At 37.4% G+C, this 7,202-nt stretch overlaps 1 protein-coding gene across 1 annotated transcript in view; it reads left to right on the top strand.

Moving 5' to 3' along the window:
* Positions 1 to 7,202, top strand: part of LOC124280553 (leucine-rich repeat-containing protein 74A-like) — a 520,775-nt gene that overhangs the window by 240,566 nt on the left and 273,007 nt on the right.

Raw genomic sequence — 7,202 nt, 5'->3', positions numbered from 1 at the left:
TCTTGAGATCAGAATGAACACTCTGCTTGAAATCCTTACTAACTGTCTCAAACCACCAAAATCTGTGACTTCCTTAGACCCACACCACCTATCAAACAAAGATTCCTTTTCTCTAGCTAACTCTACAAAAGTCTCATTGTCCCTTTATGAGCATTTCTGAATTTCTGACGATAAGCTTCAGGCACTAACTCGTAAGCTTTTAAAAGTCCTTTTGACAAGATCATAGTCTGAGCTTTGCTGTATCGACAAGGCCAAATAAGCATCCTGAGCTTTACCCTTCAAAGCAGTTTGCAGTAGCATAGTCCATGACCCCCTAGGCCACTTGAGGTTTTCAAAATGTAGAAAGTATTTGTCTACTTCTTTCTCATTAAAAGGGGGTACCAGTCTGGCATGCCTTGCAATGTCAAAAGAGGAAGAATTTGAGGGAGGAGAAGGGTTTCAAGCTTTTTCAGTTCAATTACTCTGTCAATTTCCAATTTTTTAAATTCTGTGTCTTTTCTGAATTCTATTTCTTTCTCCATTTCCAACTTTTTCAATTCCCTTTCTTCCTTTTGAATTTGTTGTTAGATTTCAAGCTTTTTCATGTCAAAATTTTCCGAATTTTCTTCCTTTACCATTTCCAAAACCTCATGCCCAAAAACGTCCTCATCAATAAAGTGATTCAACACAATTTTCAAAATCTGAAATTTCCTCATGGCAGGTTTGGCTTAAAGTTTGTAATGTGAAGAAATTTGCAATAAATCTGATTTGTGCAATTGACTGACTGTCTCAGGGTCAGGGGATTTAAGAAACTTCTCAATTTCAAACACCATTTTTTGCTGGTTTCACAATTATCTTGTTTGCAAAAATGCAGAAATTTGGAATGTGCAATTAAATTGTTCATCCATCCCAAGAAAATATAACTAAACAAAGTAGAACAACCATTTATCCCATATAATTTAAATATGTTGTATTAGGGAAAAAGGAAAGTAAAATATTCTATACTTCACTATCTAAATTATATAGTTCACAAGGAATCTTTACGTAATCAAATAAAATGGAAACGAGACATAAACAAAATTATACCAGAAGACCAGTGGACAATTTATAACCAAATACCTTTTAGAGCAACACTTAACACACAACTTCGGTGGCTACAATTTAAAATTATCCAGAGATTTCTGACAACAAATAAAGACCTATTGAACTATAATATTTTCTCACATTTATTGTGTTCTTTCTGTGATAAGGAATCAGAAACCATTATTCATATGTTATATGAGTGCAAACATATTAAAACATATTAAGCAATAAGCAAATTGGATAGACATTGTAACTGGCACACAATTAGAATTGAATGTAAAACACATTTTTGGGGGATATAAAGAAAGAAGAAATGACGTCTTAAGTCTAATGTCCACAAAACAATTCATCTATGCAAACAGATGTTTAAAATCGATCCCTACCATAAACGGACTAAAGCGCCATCTTTTTTTTGTTGTTGATCTTTTTGGTCTTCATGTCATAACCTCTTCATGGTAAATTTAAATTACTCTTCAATCCTTGGTTGCCATGTGAAAATCCCTTCACATTAAAGAAATTACTTAACCCTCAAACGTATACCCTAGGCCTTTGAGGAGAACCTAGGTGTTCATGTATACAAAACCATTCATATTAAAAGCATGTTAATTTCGCTTCATGTATTCCTCTAAAAGGTCAAAATCTTTAATTCTTCAAAACTATTGGCAGTTGATGTAAAACGTTTTAACATTATTTAACAAAACATTTTTATAACATCGAGGTATACCCTGGGCCTGGGAGGCCCAGGTAAATGGCTTTTTTCTGACAACGGACTGTGACAATAGTCCATGTGCCAGATGATGCAGTTGCGTCAGTAGCACTTCACAATAAGAAACAGGGGAGGATTAGGTAACAGTGACGTTGAGGAAAGTGATGTTTTCTTTTCTGACGACAGTTCTTCCGATAGTGATTTGCTTCCTTTGGATTCCTCTGATGATTACCTGACATTCTGAATCTACAGAAACATCTGATGATGATTCCATGTAGTTGTCTCATTCAGAAAACCAAGAATTCTATCTTGGAAAAGACGGAGGAAGATGGTCGAAAACTCCTCCTGGATCTAGTCGTTCTCCTCAATGAAATGACATCCATGGTCGAATTCAAAGAGTGATCAATGCTGACAACCTTGTCCATGTAGGAGACATGTTTACAAAGTATATTGCAGGAAATATGGTGGACACCATTGTGAAACATTCAAGGAAATAAAGTAACGGCAGAGAAGGGACGGGCGATGCAGCCTGGAAAAATACAGTCAAGACAAACATTTTGGCACTCATTGGAATTCTGTTGACATGTGGACATCTGAAACAAAACATGGTGGACACTAATGTTTTATGTGATAAAAAGTATGTAGTTCTTATTGTGGGAGATATCTTGTCTCAAAACAGATTCAAGTCTCTGGTGAGTACATTGAGGCTTGATGACAAGGAAACACAGACTTTCAGTTTCAGACAAACTGGCACCAATCAGAGATGGCTGGGATGAATTTGAAAATGCTCTGAGAAAAGTCAGTATTGTTCATCCAGTACATGCCTGCAAAACCAGACAAGTGTGACCTTAAGATTTTCTGGATTCAAGATTTTGACAACAGTGAACCCCTCAGAGGAATTCCATATCTTGGGAAAGAGGGTTGAACTGTCCAGGTTGGATTGGGTAAACATATGACGCTGAGTCTGTGGGGGTCCATTCTTTGGGTCCATCAGAAATATAACTGCTGACAACTTCTTCACTGACTACGCACATATTTATGTGAAAACTCAATTCCTATTAAGTCTATTGCGTACAAGTACACTTGAATTCTGGTCAATACTCAATAAATGTGATCTTACATGCATACACACGAAAATGTCAAATCGGAGCTTGCGTACTGGTGGATAGATAAATAACTAAGGTATACTGAGAGGTTCTATTTCAGAACATGAACTTGACAACTTGCAGTCTTTCTTATCGTTTCTCATATTGCAGGTCAAATATATAACAAACACTTAAACTCTTTTATACTTTCAAAATTAATGGAAAATGGCAAATACCCAAATGAGCTTTATTTTTGTGTTTTATGTTGCATGTTTTTTTTCATTTGATGTTTGCCAAATGTACAAATGAAAATATATTAAATACTATATTATATTAGTGTACATCTATCTCAAATTATTGACTTGATTGTGTCTATAATCATTCACTTGCTTGTGTCTATAATAATTTAATGCCCTGTACCTTTCCAATATGTTTTGCCTTTTACTTGTTGGCGAGGATTCTTTTTCCACCATATTTACTTTTTAGGATTTAACTCTCTATTAGGTCCAAGACAGTCTTACCAGCATGATTGTTATTCATGTGTTTATAGGTCTATGGAGAAGTCTTGGACAAGATTCCAATCTCTTCATAGTGCAATTGAATTGTTACCCACATTTACAATCACTACCAATTTACTATCAGATTAGGTCCATATAGATTTGTAAGGGTTAATCTTATGCCATCAACAGTTTCATCTAAAATTATGTAATTTCCATTTTTATCTTTAGATACATTGTGTATTTCACATTCTAAGATCTTATTTAGAAGAATGTAAACTCCTCTTGAGTTTGACTTATATAGAGCAATGACACACTCTATACCCCATTCATTTTCCTTTGTGTTCACATACTCTGTGGAAATACACTACTGCCTACAAGTTCATTCCCCTTACATGCGTGTGCAACGCATGACGCCACCCGTGTGAATCGCGTTGGTCACTCATGTGGAACCCGTTGACCACGCTTGTGGGACCCATATGACAAACATTGCACACGGTTGTGAGTGGCGTTGGACACTCGTGTACAACCCGTGACACACACATTTCGGAGGGAACAAACTTTTGACCAAAGGAGGACCCATCTTAACCTAAAATTGGAGGTCGTACCAGAGAGATCAATTTGGAGTGATCTGATGAAGTCTTTTAATATGTGATCTTGCAGGAAAATAAGAGTGATGTGATCAATCAGACCCATCTTGTATATATGACATTTTGTTTCTACATGTTTTGATATGGTGTTCTAGTCATTGAAAGGTTTGTGTAAATTCATGTTAAACAAATGCGGCACAACTTCCAGTGAATTTATGCATGAGGTTTAAGGGTTAATGATGGCTTCGGTCATTTTGTGTCAGCTGCATGGCCATGACGCTGGAAAGAGCAGCATTTAATTACTGAGCATCGGTTACAGCAGGAGGAAACACAGTACTAATGACCAGTAATAGATAACGGGTAACGCACACATATAGTACAAGTTGTGAAGCCAATATACAGAATTGTAAACATGATGATTGGATGCTAAATGATAAGTTGATTGAGTATACAGCTTGAACTCTTCGTGGGTCGATGTTACATAATCGTCTTGATCTCTTCCTGGCCATAAGGCAACTAAGGTCTATGCAATAAATAAAACGTTGTCACTCAAAAAGTTGTATGCTTCGTTATTTATTTACCAGCAATAGCGATCCAACAATATCAATTAATGTGTCTTATCTTGTAAAATCAAATTTGCGACATTATAGATATCGTCAGGTTAAATGTTCTTATATGTACATTCACTTTTGTAAGTCGGTTCAGTCATAGTCATAGCATGAATTACATTATTTGCTTGTAAGCTTCACACAACTGACAAATTCTCTAAACACACTATTCTTACCTTCAAATTATTAATGTAAGTTGAAAATGTCCATATTGTAAATGCCCAAATAATGTTGAATCAATTGATTAGGCATTATACTGACAGTGGCGTTAGCAATGTATTCAACAGACCAGCTAAAACAACACTACTGTTCTGTTTTAACTTCCACACTCAATGTTCAAATTTCCCCTCTCCTGATGTCTGTTGATTGCATAATGTTATACACAAAAAATGAGCATGTATTTACAAAACCCAACATCTCTATATGCACACACACAATGAGCCGTGAGGGCATCGGCAAATGAACCAGCCAGTGATAGTCCTTGTTACACTTGAGTGCACACCCACCTGCTCGGACTGGGTTCGGTATCGCGGGTGCTTTGTTTCAAGGGAAGTAAACCCAAGTACAAAATATTGCACTTTTGATTTGCAATTGTACGCTTATAATTTTGTTTATGTTTTTTCATAATCAGCAATGTATATTATATGTCATGAATAAGTGATAATTGTGTTTTAATTAGGGCTCGTTGCCTCTAGGCAGGAGACCTATTGTAATCGTTCGGATTATTATTATTATTATTATTATTATTATGTTTTACAGATTAAAGATGAAAATGCAGCAGAGAGGGTTCGGGTGATCCTGTCACAGTCAGGCTGGTAAGGTCATCAGCTCAGGGCCCTCGCCCCCTCTACACGCAGCCCAGACAGCGAATGGGACTTCTCCCAGGAAACACTGCCTAGTCGAACCCACCAAGAACTTTCCGGAGAATATGAAGGCTCCCCAACACTGCAGCCTTCTGCATTACCCAGAGTGTCAGAAGGGCTGTGCTCCCGGTGGAGAACCCGGGCACTCTCCTGATCTGCGCCAAGAGATCAGGAGGTACTAAACCAAGAGCACCGAGAACAATAGGGAGACTGATGACAGTGTACTTGGGATGCAAGCGAGACATTTCAAAGGCGAGGTCCGCATATTTATCATGCTTTTCCTGAATCTTGTCAATCACATTGCTGTCAAAAGGGACAGAAAATTCAATGATATAAATAATTTCATTGGCTTTATCTAAAAGAACAAGATCAGGTTTGTTGGCAGGAATTCTTCTGAGGCTGTATATGGGCCTGTTCCAGAGAAATTTGAAAGCATCATTTTCCATGACGCCCTGGACATGTTCAGGGTCGTACCATGGATGGACCTCGGAGTCAAAGCCACAGGCATGGCGAAGACGGTTGTAAAAGCAACGAGCCATGCCATCATGTCTCTTAAGATATGCTGTTTGTGCCAAGGAAGGGCATCCACTAACAAGGTGTTGGACAGTCTCTGTAAATTCATTACACAGTCGACATTTCATATTGATATTTTCCTTAAAGAACAAATAAACTTTGCTTTTTTTTTTACTCTTTTAACTATTACATATGAAAGATTTGTGGTTAGTCTTATGCGGAACACCAAATTCACTCTTAAAAAACTTGTGGTTAATTAATACCGAGCGATTAAAAGTTGCAAAAAAGTCGCCTGCTTCACTCTAGCCCGCCAACGAAACCACAGACAGGTTATGTAACTCTGTCACCAGAGCACGGCAGTGACGTCATATGAGGAAGGATTTTCAGTTAGTTGTATATAAAGTGTGTAGCAAGCTTGTCATTTTGATGATTTCTAGACATCCACGAAGACATGCCGAATCGTTGCGTTGTCGTCAATTCCTCCTAGGGGTCGGGCGATGGTGTCACCATGCACAGATTTCCACAAGACCCCGCAGTTGGGTTATGTTTGAGAGTGCAAAGCGAGCGTTGTGGAAGCCTGAAACGATATCTTACTTGTGTTCAGATCACTTCACGGAAGTTAAAGAATCAAAACTACTTACTAGTTGTAGTAAAATATGTATATGATTGATGACCATAAAGATTTTCCATGACACAACTTGTAACATAACAATTTCTTCCTCGGAAGCGAGGTAGTGGTCGAAGTAACAATAATACTGTAAGTAGTATTATATTGACACCCACCTCGCTTCCACGAGAGAAATTTTTATGTTATAAGCTATGTCATGCAAGATCCTATTGGCCATCAATCAAACACATATTTTACTACCAGTAGAAAGTAGTTTTGATTTTGTAACTTTGTGAAAACAAACCTAAATAGCATTTATCCTCAAACTGGCGGAAGTTCGCGACAGGGCGCTGCCATTTTTGAAAATCGTAAAGTCACGGGCTAAAGTCTGTTAGAATTAATGAGATTATGGTTTGTTTTCGTCAAGTTCGAAAATCAAAACTACTTTCTACTCGTAGCTAAATATGTATTTGAATCATGACCAAAAGGATTTTGCATGACACAACTTATAACATAACGATTTCTTCCACAGAAGCGAGGTGGGGGGTCGAAGTGACAATACTGCGCGATAAATTTCTTGCTACATTCATGTGGTTAACGTCCACTCACAAGTATGTAGATACTAGTCAATGTACGTCTTTATATTTGGTCTTATAATCCTAATTAGTTTA

The sequence above is a fragment of the Haliotis rubra genome, unplaced genomic scaffold, assembly GCF_003918875.1.
Source record: "Haliotis rubra isolate DU_JTF1 unplaced genomic scaffold, ASM391887v1 Scf27, whole genome shotgun sequence".
NCBI lineage: Eukaryota > Metazoa > Mollusca > Gastropoda > Lepetellida > Haliotidae > Haliotis > Haliotis rubra.
This window is presented reverse-complemented; position numbering and strand designations above follow the sequence as displayed.